Source organism: Elephantulus edwardii, unplaced genomic scaffold (assembly GCF_000299155.1).
Source record: "Elephantulus edwardii isolate Elephantulus edwardi_28Jun2011 unplaced genomic scaffold, EleEdw1.0 scaffold00009, whole genome shotgun sequence".
Lineage (NCBI taxonomy): Eukaryota > Metazoa > Chordata > Mammalia > Macroscelidea > Macroscelididae > Elephantulus > Elephantulus edwardii.
The window spans coordinates 1,661,598-1,676,951 of NW_006399759.1; the positions used below are offsets into that span (position 1 = coordinate 1,661,598).

Sequence of the window (15,354 nt, forward strand, 5' to 3'; positions counted from 1 at the left end):
ATGAATTAGTCATTCATCGTTAATTCATTGCCCCACTCACCTGCCCACTCCTAGCTCTAAAATCTCTCTTTTTATTTTTTCTCTCAGGTGCCATTGGGAGAGCCTTAGATTAAGTAAGGGATAGAGATACTTTAAGGGGTACACAAGGGGAAAAGAAAGCTGCCAAGACTGTCTAGCTTTGGGGGAGTGACTGTGGACAAAGGAGACATAGTAGTTTTCTAGCCTTCTTTTCCTTCCTCCTCCATTTCCCTCTGATTCTTAAACATCTGCAGCAGCATTCTCAATGACAGTCTCTGGCAGGGCTGTTTCACTGCAGATCTCTCTGCTGGAGACTCCTGAAATGAGGTTTCTGTTTCATTACCCCCTCATTTTCTTCCCATATTTATTGAGTAGGGGAGTTGGGTGAAACTACTTACTTCTAACTCTTCCCATAGTATCTTCTGACTGTAAGACCAGATGGTTTTGTGTGTATGTTTCCCTTGTAAGATAACTGGGAAAGCATTGTGAATAAAACATAAAATGTAAATGAATGACAAAAAGCACAAAAAAGAAATTATGTCTTTTAAAGGCCTGCACTAATTTCATTGAGCAAACCTAGTTTCTTTTCTATCATTCTCATCGGCAGAAATAAATGAAGTTCTCATGCTCCACTGGTTACTAATGTTTAACATTAACTGGAAGGAAAGCATTGAAAAGGACCCATTATGGAGCTACAGATATTGCCCATTCTTCTCTCTCTCTCTCTCTCTCTCTCTCTCTCTCTCTCTCTCTCTCACACACACACACACTCACCTACACACCCAATATTTTAATGCAGCAGAGAAATTTAGAAGGTTAAGTTTCATAATCAGTACACAGAAAACACTGGCATATAGTCACTAAAGGAAATAAATACAGGTCTGTATTTTACTATTAGCATTAATAGTATCAGAACCTAAAACCCTTTGGTGTTCAGGCCTGGAATTTGTATGGTATATAGTAAGAATCAAGATCTGCAGAGTTTAATAGTTTCTTCTATGAACAGAGATGGGAGACCAATATTGTTAGCTCACCAAAGATAGTTTTATAAAGAACAGCTGGGCTTTAATGTAATTGTGCATTCTGTGGTTTAACACAACATTCTTTTAGTGTGTAATATTTTTTGTAGTGGATATAAAAATGACTTCTCTTGCAATGTAGATTTCTTTTCACTTTCATGTCTGTGAGAATTTCTAGAACTTCCCTATCACCTCTTGTTAAATGACCTTAGGTCCCAGCAGCCTATATTATCTGTCTCCAGATTCATGTGAAAGACAAAAAGAGTCTTCTTTTGTAACCTCAAACTTGCTTATTATAAGGAGACAAGCTCTGCTTGAAGTTATTAGTGAGCATCTCCGAAAAGTCATGCATTTAATGCATTTGAAAAACATACTCCAGCCAAGCTGCAGATAAAGAGTTAGAGCAACTGAGTTAGGGAGTTTCATGTAGCAAGGAGTACACTCTAAAAGCTGCTCTGCTACTGGCAGTAAGGAAACATTGTGAGCATCCCCTCCCAAGCCCTCCCACAGCAAGTCAGTCTATTTGGCAGCTAGACCAAGCCCTTATGCATCATTTGACACATCTAGCAGGACTGGTTTCAGAAAGAGCCAGGATTCTGCCATTAAAAGGCTGGAAATTTTGGCCAAGTGTTTTTCAACAGGATTGGGATAAAATGATTATTGATGAGATAAAATAAGACACTAAGTGTAACTGGATGAGCTCCCCATGACCTCTAGAGAGACAGGCAGATTATTGAAAAGCACTTCAGGTCTCATGGTGATCGCACTTGGAACAAGCTGGACTTTCCTGTCTCTGAGGACATATGCTGCCTGCAGTTAGGCAGCCAGCCATAGAAGACTGGTCTCTTGCTTCCCACTGCCTCCCCAGCTTCCTGTAGGTACAGTCTTTACTGCAGATTGGCCTGTCGAGTGGACAAACCCTGCTGTATTATGTTCCATGTTTGAGGAAATGTACATCATTGTGATTCTATTCATTTTCTCATATGGAAATTCAAGCTTAGGTCTTTTTACTTGGATTGATTTTTCCATTTATCATGTTTTAGAAAATGCATTTGTGCTCTTCATTGTGTCTTTACAGACCTTGATTTATAGGAAAGATATTTCATTCTTTTGTGACATGAGACCCTCAGGTATACAAAGGGAATAGGAAACACCCACTGGAGAGCTCATTTCCTTGTTTGTGCCCAAGTGACTCGTGGCTAATAGGCCTAGGTCTACATGATCATGTTGATGGAGCTGGTTTGAAGGAGGAGAGTAGAAAGACAGTTTTGTTCTGTTACCTCATGTGATGAAAGTCCTGGAGAAGACTGAAGATAGCCCTAAATCTAAATCTGAATAGGACCTAACTAGGAATGTGATAAAATGGAAAAGCACTCAGGACAAAGCAATACCTTTGTATTGCATGAGGTTTGGTCTGTAAGGCAGGATAAAAGGATGTCTGAAAGGCTTTATGATACATGACATGTTAATGATTTTTCTTTGTGGGTTACTTTGAATTCATAAATGGAATCAGCGTTTCAAAGTTTGAAGCAGCTCCTCAAAGTATCCATTCATGGCAAAGAAGTAGAGAGGCAGCTTGGGGGACTGTGTGAATGATGGTACACCCTCCTGGGAAAGCTCCAATCACAGGAGATATGCCTATCTAGAGGTGAGCACATTGATTAGTTTGCATCCTGTTTCATGGGTGTTTTCCGGTCTAGCTCTCCCTAACCTCAGGGCAGAGTTCTGGAGGAAAGGGAACTCTAGGATTGGAAGGCCTGTTCTCCTGGTAGCACTCTCCTTCACTGCAGGAAAGGGATTTACATGCACTTCTATAGACTTGAACAATTTAGAATAAATGCATGAGATTCAGTACCCCTGACCCTTGACTTCACATATCTTTCAGCCCCTTGTCACCTAATATCTGGTGAGGGTAGAGAGAGCAAGAGAAAATAGTAGGGGAACTGAAGCTTCTAGAAGGGATACTGGTTACTGGAGGTGAATCGGGAGAAATTGGAACTAGCCCAGAGAAGAACAGAGAGCTGATTTAAGAGTTGAAAGAACTGATTTATGATGAAAGATGAAAAGAATTAAATATATATATGGCAAGGCTAAGTGGTGATGAAGGGGAAACCATGGTAACAACCTACAAATCTCAGAAGAGAGTGAGGAAGAATGAAGGAGAATTGTAATTTACTGTGGCCCATGGATGAAATAGGATGAGCCTTGAAGAAGGAAACTTTAGGTTGGATATCAGGGAAACCTTCTTATTTTCAGAATTTGATATTCTTCTGACTATGGAAAGGAATTCCAAGGGATCAGGGAGTAAGGTGAGATGTGGGTCAGACAAGCCTTAGCATGCATAATTAAGTAGTTCTATATTTTTAAATGTTGATACGAAACAACTAGCAGTAGAGTGAGGACTGGGGAACGGTAGCAGGAAAGACGACCTTCTGAGGATAATTTCTTCGAGTTCTTAGACATTGGTGTTTTCAGGGGGCTTGGGGAAAGACTTGCATATTGTCTTTGAAAGTGGTAGAAAAAGAGCTTACATGAAGATTGTTAGAGAATTTTTTTTAAATTATAATTGCTACTGAAGAATGGGCAATCTCTTTTCATGCAATTAATTGCCTCTGAAAACCCACCAGAGGGTCAACTATGGTTCAGTTCTGACTCAATGTTATTCAACAACAACAACTCTCACCTATCCACACAAAGACTCTGATAAAGTCAAAGTGTTATGTAGGCTTCTTTATGTTTTCTATTGTAGTTCTGGTGGTACAGTTCATGTGGAGTTGCAATGCTAATCCAAAGACCGGGCCTTTCTAGTTGTTTGAACCCACCAGTGACTCGGTGGGAGAAAGACAGAAAGTCTCCTCCTGTGCAATTTACAGTCCCTGAAAACCCAGCAGAGAGTCAGCTGTGAGTTGGTTCTGATTTAATAGCAATGAGTTTTTGAACTTTAATGTTGCCTAGTAGGCCTCCAGAGCTCTGCACTATACTTAATACCTTTAAGACACATTCATAGGCATGTCTGCATGACATCATCGGGTGGGACAAAAAGTAGTTTGGATCTTGAGAAGATAACGGTGTGACAATGAAATATTCGGCTGTAGACTGCTAAGTCTAGATTTGCTGGCTACCTTAAAACTCTTAAAATGATGAGAATATATATTCATCATTTGAAGGAAGAACTTCATTCACGTTTAGTTGACCATTTCACAAATTTACAAAATAAAAGTAAGACCTTTGTGGGGTTTGGGCGTGTGGTGTGTAATATGGAAGGAGAACACTATCCTTAATGCAAATAAATGTCTCTATAAATATGTTGGTCTGCTAAATGTCAGAGAAACAGTACTGTAGGTGGGGGAAAAAGAAGAGGACGAAGTGGGTCAGCCGGATGTATAAAGAACATTGGAAAGGCGTCGTGCTGCCACCCTGAAGGCTAAATCCACAAGCTGCTTTGTGGGAGAAAGATGGGAAACCTCCTCCCATGCAGTTTACATCCTTTGAAAACCTATTGGAGGGTCAGCTATGAGTCAGTTACAGCTGGACAGCACATAACAACAACAACAACAACACCAATTCAACCATTAGTTAGTAGTGTTCTTTTACAGTTGTATCGAACTTTACAGTTTATTAAGCACTCTCACATTTATATGTTTGTCATTACTGTACAATAGGTCAAGAAATATTTTCTTTATTTTATAAGTGGATCAACTGGAATCAGGATATTTGATGACTTAGAAATCTGCATTTGTTTATTGAGGGGGTTGAGATGCTGGATGCTGTCCTTGGAACTGACTAGGCTTGTGGTTTTTCTGACCTTCAAATCAGTACTGTTTCCACTAAGGGAATCACTTGCAGGTGCAGATTACAGAAAACCCACAAACTTTTCAATAGATAAAAAAACCCCTTCACTTTTATTCTTATCAGGAGGCCATCCAACAAATATTTAGTGAGTCATTGCCATGGCTTTAGAAAAATTATTTGATGTCTTTGAGGTCCAGTTTCGTCACTAAAAAAAAAATTGAGATAGCGGTGATTTCTATTTCAAGGGTCATTTTAAAGATCACACTGTAGGATGTTCTGTTACCCATTATGTGTTTTTCTAGAACAGCAATAACCCTAACCTCTTGGTAGGGTCAGGCGGGTTATATTACCTATAGCACTAAATACATTTTAATTTCCACAAATGGAAACCATAAGATGTGGTACATATGTGTGTTCGTATGTGCTAACCCTCATGACAGCAATTAATATATTCTGGGTTCCCTATGCAACTAACTTCTAACTCCCTAATGATGATAGGTGGATCAATGGGAGATGATGAATGTGACCCGGATAATATTTTCTATTATCACACTGTCAGAGGCCTGTCCTTCTCAGAAATGTGGATGAGAAGTATTGAGGTGTGGTGTTTACTTCTGCTCCATCAACTAGTATTCTTTTGTAGGTTGTTTGACCTTGGATTCAGTCCAAAGATTTAAACAGTATATTGGCAGCATCAGGATGGATGGTGAAGAGATTGAGATAGTTCACAGCTTTAGTCCGCTTGGCTCCATAGTCAACACTCTCGGCACCAGTAGCCAGGAAATTAAAAGACATATTGCCATGGGAAAGTCTGCTGTTAGGGACCTCTCCAAAGTACTGAAGAGAAATGGTGTCTCTTTGGAGACTAAGGTGCATCTGATACAGGCCATGGTCTTTGCAATCACTTATTATGCATCAAAGAGTTGGACAATGACTAAGGAGGATAGAAGGAGAATTGATGCCTTTGAGCTGTGGTGCTGGAGAAGAGTATTGAATGTACAATGGACTGCTAGGAAAACTAACAGATTCATCCTGGAGAGGGTAAAACCAGGCTGCTCCTTGGAGGCAAGGATTCTGAGGCTCCATCTAACATACTTTGGACATGCTGTAAGGAGGGACCGGTTCTTGGAGAAGGACATCATGCTTGGTAGGGTGGAGAGACAGCACAGAAGGGGAAGGCCCTCTATGAGGTAGATTGATCCAGTGACTGGGGTAATTGGGGTGGGTGTATCGGATACGGTGTGATTGGCACATGACAAAGCAGAGTTTAGGGCTGTTGTACATATATGGTCACTATGAGTCACAAACAACTCGATGGCACATAACAACAACAACAACACAACATGCTTATAATCTGATTTTGCAGAAAAAAGGCCAAGCTTTAACATGATGAAAGCTAATACTAGGGAAGAGCCATTACAGAAAAAGAATTTTCCTATAGTAGCTTTCCCTTAACTGGAGTGATTTGTCCAATTCAGACCCCTCCATGTCCAAAGAATTGTTGATCTACTGGCCTCTAGTAACTCTTTTATTATATTTAGCAGGAGCTTTGCCCTTCTCTTACATTTTTCATCTTCACCACTCATTGTCAAATGGAGGGCATGGAGAGAAATATATAGTACCAACTGGGTAATTGACATGAGCCTAGTGAGAGAAATTATTCCTTTGAAATTCCATAGAGACATACAACCCAGGGACTTGAGTGGGAGGCTGCCTCAGGAAAATGCCTCAACCTAAACGAGGCTGTTAAGAATCCACACAGCGCTTTGTAGGTAGTGGTTTTATGAGCTATTGCTGAGCCATTACTTTCAAACAATGAACATGAATATCATATCTGTTTGGAAGAAGAGGAAGTGTAGGGAATATCAGCAGATGGTTGTAGGCCTAGGGGTCACTTACAGAGAGTTAAAAGTAAAGCTATCAAAAAGTCTTCCTGATGCCTTCTTGCTTAGAATCACTGAGCTGTCCTTCTGACTCAAACTCAGTGCTGTTGCGTTGGAACCAACTTGTAGTTGAACTTCCAGCAGATTTTTGAGAGGCTGTAAATTGAACAGAAGGAGATTGACCATCTTTCTCCCTCGGAGCTGCTGGTGGATTCAAACCAACAGAGATGTGTTTATGCCACGAGAACTCCTTGACTTTTGGACTGGTCATTAGATGCCATTGAGTTGAGTAGGACACATAGCCACCTTATGGACAACAGGTCTGAACCTTGTGCTATCCTGGGCCATCCTCACCATCTTTGACACACTTGAGATTGTAGTCACTGTGTTTATCTCTTTGAGGGTCTTCCTCTCTTCCATTAACCTACCACCTTTGAGGATCTTCCTCTTTTCCACTAACCTACCACCTTTCCAAGCATAACGCCCATTTCCAAGGAATAGCCTCTCCCAACAACATACTCAGTTTGAGAACTAAGGATTGTCTGATTCAGGCCATGATCTTTCCAATTAGTTGCTATGCATCTGAGAGCTGGATGACAAATAAGGATGACAGAAAAAGAATTGACACCTTTGAGCTATAATGTTGGAGAGGTGCACTGAACATCCCATGGAAGGCCAAGACAACAAACACATATCTTGTAGAGGGTTCAGCTGGAGTGTTCTCTGGAAGCAAGAATGATGAGGCTTCCTCTCACATACTTTGGGCATGTTGCTGGGAGGTGCTATTCCTTGAAGAGGGTCATGATGCTGGGAAGGAAGGAGGGTTGGTGAAGGAGAGGAAAACCCTCAACCAGGTGGATTGACATGGTGACTGCTGCAATGGATTCTTGATGGCTGCGGTGCATGAAGGAATAGGGTTCAGATCTTTTGTCATAGGGTTGCTATGAGTCAGACTCAATTTTATGGCATCTAACAACAACACCATGCTTAAACTATGTGAGATGAAGTTTCACCATCCTTGCTTTTCAGCAGCATACTGGCTGCACTTGACCCGAAATATGTCTGTTTGTTCTTTTGGCAACACCACAATTCAAAGGCATCAATTCTTACTCTCTCATCCTTATTCATTGTCCAGCTCTCAGATACACAGCAAGTCATTGAAAAGACTATAACCTGAATCAGGCACAACTTATTCTTCAACCTGACATTATTGCTCTTCAGTAATTCAGAGAAGCCTTACTCATTGAAATTAAGTTGTGACACTTGTCTTTTAACTTAGTGATGACATGAGTCTTTTCTCTCAAGTCAATATGTGAGAGGGGAGCAGATAAGTGGTGCCCTAGTGATAAGGAAGGGAGATTTTTTTAAAAGATCACCATATCTTATTTGCTGAAATTAATTTCTGGAAAGCCATCCCCCCCTTTTCTTTCTTTCTTTTCTTTTGTTTTTTTTCTTCAGTGGACTTAGTGATGAACTTTGCAGCTGAAGTGTTTTTGAGCTTATGATTTTCCCTAGGGAAATTCTGTCCAGTTCACTTGGTGATATAATGTTGGTGTTCTAGAAGTGGGAGCCCCCAAAACAAGGCAGGAGGAGAAATCTGTTGAGTACAGATACACCGACCACTTGGTTAATTAAGAGCCTTTGCTCATTATATTTCTGGCTAAGTAACATCAGGAGTGTGTAGAGGTAGACAACAGCTCTTGCCTATAGTAAGAAAAAAGTTACAAGACAGTTTTTTTAAAAAGTATTTACCTTGAAGGACCAAGAAAATCTCAACAGGTTTAAAGGAAATTCAGAAATTAGTCAAAGAAATAAGAAAAACCCAAAACAAAACTCTCAAAAACTCAAACTCATGGCCATCCAGTCAGTTCCACACATGTGACTGGATTCTGAAGGCTGTACATTTTAATGGAGGAGACTCTCCATCCACCTACTGTGGCATCACTGGTGGACCTGAACTACAGAGACATCTGTGGGTTAGTGTCACAACTCACTATAAAGTATATCACCAGAACCCCTTAAAAGAAATAAGATACATTTAACCTTTAAACAGTTTTTCTTCTCTATGTATTGTCTGCAGAGTTTTCATTGAAATAGGAGCTAATGATGGTAAAGATGGACAATACTCCTTTACACATTCTTCTGCCAGAAAATTAAAATAAGTGCTCTATTGTGTTAATAATATTAGGTTAGAAACTAGGAGAATTATTTCATTCTGATAGTCACCTTTTATTAGCTTTGAAACCTTAGCCAACTCTTTCAACCACAACCACACTGTGACTGTGTCCCTTTGTTCCTAAAGGAGATAATACAGACCTGCCTTGATGACCTAGGGTTCTCATGATATGGCACAGAATATGACTTATCTTGCTGGATGTTTCTGTTCATTTGAAAAGAACCTTCATTATGCTGTAGTTGGGTGAAGTGTCTGACCAGTGTTAGACCACTTTGGTTAATAGTATTATTAAAGTCTTTACTTTTACTGATTTTCAGTATGTTTGTTATAAGGTTATTGGTTGAAGAGTGATGCGATCTCAAGTTCTGCTTTGTCTATGTCCTTTTTAAATCCTTTTGGTATTGCTTCATATATTTTAAGGGTACATACACATTATGATTGTTATATCTTATCAATGATTTGACTCCTTTATCAGTATTTTCGCATTAATAAAACTACCGGGTTTTTTCTATTTCAATTTACTATTATTTTAGTTCTTTATTTGTTGTTGTGGTTGTTGTTATGTGCCGTTGAGTTGACTATGACTCATAGTGACCCTATGCCCAATAATGCTGAAACCTGCTCTATCCTGAGTCAATTTCACTGTCTCTGACACGCCTACCCTCATTACCCCAGTACTTTGTCAATCCATCTCATCCATAGTCTTTCTCTCCTGTGCTGTCCCTCCACTCTTCCCTGTCCTTTTACAGAGACTGGTTCCTCCTAGTCACGTGCCCAAAGTATGTCAGATGGATCCTACAAATCCTTGCCCCCAAGGAACAGCTTGCTTTCATCCTCTCTAAGACATATGTTTGTTCTCTTGGCAAACCATGGTATATTTAACAGGTTGGTTTTTGGGTTTTTTTCCCAACACCACACTGAAAGGCATCAATTGTTCTTCTGTCATATTTGGTCATTGTCTAGCTCTCTAATGCAAAGCAAGCAAGGTTTGGATCAGGTGCTCCTTACTCTTTAGGCTGACATTATTGCTCTGCACCACTTTGGAGAGGTCCCTGACAGCAGATTTTTCCTAATACAATTTTTCTTTTGATTTCTTGACTGCTGGTGCCACAAGTGTTGATTGTGGAAACTAGCAAGGTGAATTTGCTAACAATCTCAATCTCTCCTCCATCTATCATGATACTGCCAATTGGCCCAGTGGTGAGAATCTTCATTTTCTTGATGTTGAGCTTCAGTCCATATTGCAGACTACAGTTATTGACACTCTGCAGCAAATATTTCAGACCTTCCTCAGTTTTAGCAAGCAGGGTTATGTCATCTGCATAACACAGTTCGTTGATAAGTCTTCCTCCAATCCTGATGCCACTTTCTTCTTAATAAAGTCCAGTCTCCAGAATGATTTGTTCCTCATACAGATTGAAAAGGTATGGAGATAGACACATCCCTGATGCACTCCTTTTCTGATTTTGAACCATGCAGTATTTCCTTGCTCTGTTTTGACGACTGCCTTCTGGTCCAACTATAGGTTTCACATGAACACAAGCAGGTGTCCTAGGATTCCCATTTTCTCAAGGTTAGCCCCAATTTTTTGTGATCCACATAGTCAAATGCCTTTGCATAGTTCATGAAACAGAGCTAGACATTCCTCTGGTACTCTGTGCCATCTTACATTGGCTATGATGTCCCAAAACATTTAATCGTGCTCATGTGAAACCTTAACCTAGACCAAGATGCTATTGTGCAAACAGAGCAAAGGAACACTACATGGTTTAAAATTAAGTGTACATTAAGGTTGTATTCTATCTCCATACCTATATGGCATCAGGATCAGAGGCAGACTTACCAATAACCTGAATTATGCAGATGACACAATCTTGCTTGCTGACACTGAGGAGCGTCTGAAGCATTTGATGCAGAGTGTCAAGGACTGTCATCCTCAATGTGGATTGAAGCTCACCATGAAGAAAATGAAGATTCTCACCACTGGACCAGTCAGTAACATCATGATAGATGGAGAAAAGATTGAAATTGTCAATAACATCATCTTACTTGGATCCACAGTCAATATGCTTAGTACGACATCAGGAGACATGTTGCACAGAGAGTCTGCAGTCTGCAATTAGGGACCTCTCCAAATTACTGAGGAGCAAAGATGTTAGTTTGAGGATGAGGACAAAGGTGTGCCTGATTCAGACCATGCTCTTTTTAACCCCTTTCTATGTGTCTGGGAGGTAGACAATGATTCATGATTACAGAAGAAAAAATGATCCTTTTGGACTTTAGTGCTGGAGAAGGGTATTGAATATCTCACAGACTCCCAAAAGAACAAAGAGATGTCTTGGAGAAGGTGAAGCTAGAGTGTTCATTGGAAGGAAGGATGGTGAAGCCTCATCTCACATACAGTGGGTATGTTGCTAGTAGAGACTCTTCCTTGGAGAGAGACATCATTATTTAAAAAGTGGAGGGACCAGGCAGAGGAGAGGAAGACCCTCAACCAGGTGAATTGACACAGTGCAGCAATGGATTTGAGTGTGTCAGAGATTGTGAGATTGGCACAAGATAGGACAGAATTCAGATCTGTTGTTCTTATGGTTGCTATGAGTTGTACTCAACACATCAGTACCCAACAAAATACCTTTTGACTTCTTCACTGCTGTTACCATGAGCATTGATTGTGAATCCCAATAAAATTAAATTGTTTACATCAATCTCCATCAATTTTGATAGTTGTTTAATTGTCACATTGTGAGGATTTTGTTTCCTTGATTGGGAATATTTTGTTTTCAGAATGGAAATCCCAGACAGCCAGTTATTTATCTAGAGATTATAAACACACACAATTGTTTTGTTGTTATATGCCATCAAGTCTCTTGGGACTTATGGCAACCCTATGTACAATGGTCCTAAACCCTGCTCCTTGCTGTGCAAATCTTATTGTCTCTGACGTATCTACCCCCACCACCCCAGTGACTGAATCAATCCATCTCATCCAGGGCCTTCCTCTCTTGTGCTGTCCTTCCACCCTCCCAAGGATGACATCCCTCCCCAAGGACTGGTCCCTTTTTGCAACATGCACAAAGTATGTCAGACAAAGTTTCCGAATCTCTGTCTCCAAGGAGCAGCCTGGCTTTACCCTTTCTAGGATGAAACTATTTGTTCTCCCAGCAGTCCATGGTATATTTAGTACTCTTCTCCAGCACCACAACTCAAAGGCATAATTATCCTTCTATCATCCCTAGGCATACCTTAGTCTCCAGACTGATTTTGTTGCACTTCAGTACTCTGGAGAGGTTCCTAACAGCAGTCTTTCCCAATGCAATTAATCTTTTAATTTCCTGGCTGCTGGTACAAAGAGTGTGGATTTTGGAGCCAAGCAAACTGAAGCTGTTAACAATCTCAATCTCTTCACCATCTATCATGATGTTGCCAATTGGCCCAGTGGTGAGAATCTTTGTTTTCTTGATGTTGAGCTTCAATCCATATTTAAGGCTTCAGTCCTTGACCTTCTGCAACAAGTGCTTCAGGTCTTCCTCAGTTTCAGCAAGCAAGGTTGTGTCCTCTGCATAACGCATATTGTTGATGAGCCTTCTTCCAATTCTGATGCCACATTTCTCCATAGATGTTGTTATTGTTATGTGCTATCAAGTCATCTGTGTCCCATAGCGAACCTATGTACAGCAGCTCTGAATCCTGCCCTGTCCTGAATCAGTATCACAAATTCTGACACACCAACCCACATTGCCCCAGTCACTGTATCGATACATTTCATCCGGAATCTTCCTCTCCTGAGCTGTCTCTCCACCCCTCCAAGCATGATCTCTTTCTCCAAGGACCTGTCTCTCCTGGCTATGTGCTCAAAATATGTGAGACAGGGCTTAAAAATCATAGCCTCCAAGAAGAAACTTGGTTTCATCCTCTCCAAGATAGATCTATTTGTTTTCTTGGCTGTCTATGGTATGTTCAACTCTTCTCCAGCACCACAATTCAAGGGCATTGATTCTTCTTCTGTCATCCCTAGTCATTGTCCAACTCTCTGAAGCATAACTAACTAGTAATTGCGAAGACTGTGGCCTGAATTGATCTGTAATAACTTTCAGCCTATGTAGAGTCAGTATTTTATTTCTATACAAGTCTTATGAACATCCCTCAATGATCCTTCAATACTGTCAATATAGTATGGTCAGAACTGTCCCATTAATAACCCTCCAGCAGCTTTCTGAAACTGTGAAATACATGGAAGGAGATTGCCTGTATTTTTCTTTCAGAGTAGCTAGCAAATTTGAACTGCCAGGAGGCTCAGCATTATGGGTAGCAGAACAACGCCCTACTGATTATACCACGAGAGCTCTCTCTTATAAACCTAGAAATCTTTTATCCTCCCTTCTTTTGTTATACTTGTCAGAAATATGTGTTATACCTACACAATTGGAAGCTCTTCCATTTACAGATATGTGTTGTTGTTATTGTTAATTGCCATCAAGTCACAGGCAACTCACAGCGCCCCTGTGAACCAAAGTCCTGGACACCTCCTGTATAACTTTTGTCCTTTCTTCAGGTGCATAGGGTTTCCAGAGGCAAGCTATTGTGGACATGGATGCCACTTCTGCTTCCAAGCTTGTTTTAATCGGGGAGCTTCACCAAACACTGTCCACCATGGGTAACCATTCTCACATTTGAAATCATCAGTGTCACAGAGTTCGGCTTCACAGCAACCACAAGTTACCTCTGTACAGCAAGTGGACATACCAGGGTTACACGACCTAGAAGAATGTTTCACCAAAAACAATTAAAAGCTGCAGCCTGAGGGCCCAATAGGATTTTAAGCTAGGGCCTGGAGCATACTCTGCAGGATCACCCCCACCCTTACTTACCTTTACTCTAAGGGTCAGGGCCCCATTGTCCTTTGAAGGCCAAAAAGGACAGTAACACACAAAGCAAAAGATCCCAGAAACTTCCCTTGCCTGACCACCACCAAGAGGAGCCACCATGTAGACACCAATTATCCCACCCGCTTAGCTGGCTGACTTGCAGATATAGAGATGTTATATATTTATCTGTTCATCTTGTCATTTTTATGTACCATCAAGTTGGAAGTGTCTTATAGCTGTCCCTCTTGTGGGTTTTCAGAGGCAGTAAATCACAAGTGAGGAGATCACCCGTCTTTTTCTCCTGGAGCAGCTAGAGGATTCAAGTCTTGAGCCTTTGGGTTGGCAGCACTATTCCTTACCGCTAAGCCACCAGAGCTCTCTTTATCTGTATATGTTTGTTCTGTGCCATTGAGTTGGAACCGGCCTATAGCTGACTCTTCAGTGGGTTTTCAGAGGAAGTAATAGCACAGGAGGAAAGTGCCCATCCTGCTCCATGTGCCTTTCAGGATTGTCGCATAAAGTCTTACCACTAGACCACCAGAGCTTCCCATATGTGTACACACACACACACACACACACACACACACACACACGTGCACACACATACGTGTGTGTGTGTATGTTATTAGTCCTTTATGTTTTATTACATATGCCCCTTTTTCTTGTTTTTCCGTCTTTCCTAGTGTCAATATTTTCTATTTTATTAAATTCCTTTTGCATTTCTTTTACAATAGGTTTATCAGTAAAAAATTCTCCCATTCTATTTTTTTAAAGAAAACCAATTCACTGTCCTTATTTCACCTACATTTCTTTCAAAATATTTTTGCTATAGCCTATTTTTATTCAGATACAGAATATCAAGTATAGATATTGAGTATCTGCACCTACCACATGTCTCTTTGAATTGTATCTCTCGATGATGATTATTACAACAATCTAACTATGCCTCTATTATGGATATATTTATACTTTTATCAAATTGCATTAAAGTCTGTATGTTTATCTGAACACAGATATGGCCATAATCTTGGACAATAACAGTAGAAATAAATCATTCTTTTAAAAAATTACTACCTTTTGGAGAATGTGTACATAATAATTTCCCTTTTAATACTTTCTACATATTTTGCTCAGTGATATGGATTACATTCTTCACATTGTGCTAACATTCGCATCACTTCCATTCTATCTTTTCTGTTTTCAATAATGTAGTCTTCTTTTACCCTTCCTTCTCATCTCTTTGGAGTGTTTAGTCAACATTTGCTCCCGTAGGAATTAGTTTTAATTTCTGTAGAATGTTTGCTTTTACACAATGTGAACTCTTGAGTAGCAATTCTTTTTTCCACTGCCTTAAAATGTTGTTTCTCTGCCCTTTAGAATGTCTGAGAAGTAATTTACCATCATTGGAATTGTTGTTTCCCTATGTAGCGTCTGTGAAGATTCTTTTTTTTTTCTGTTATTCTTTAGTTCAAAATCTATATGACATCAGCAATTACATTCATTTTTATTAATTTAGTTTGTTTATTTTTCATTTCAATGAACATCTACAGAGATTTTGGAATTCCATTCATTCATTGTTGCACCCTTCTCCCCGCACA

General features: G+C 40.1%; 1 protein-coding gene across 1 annotated transcript in view; it reads left to right on the forward strand.

Moving 5' to 3' along the window:
* The window catches only part of ALK (anaplastic lymphoma receptor tyrosine kinase), a 1,280,998-nt gene that overhangs the window by 1,207 nt on the left and 1,264,437 nt on the right, over positions 1–15,354 (forward strand). The window lies entirely within an intron of this gene.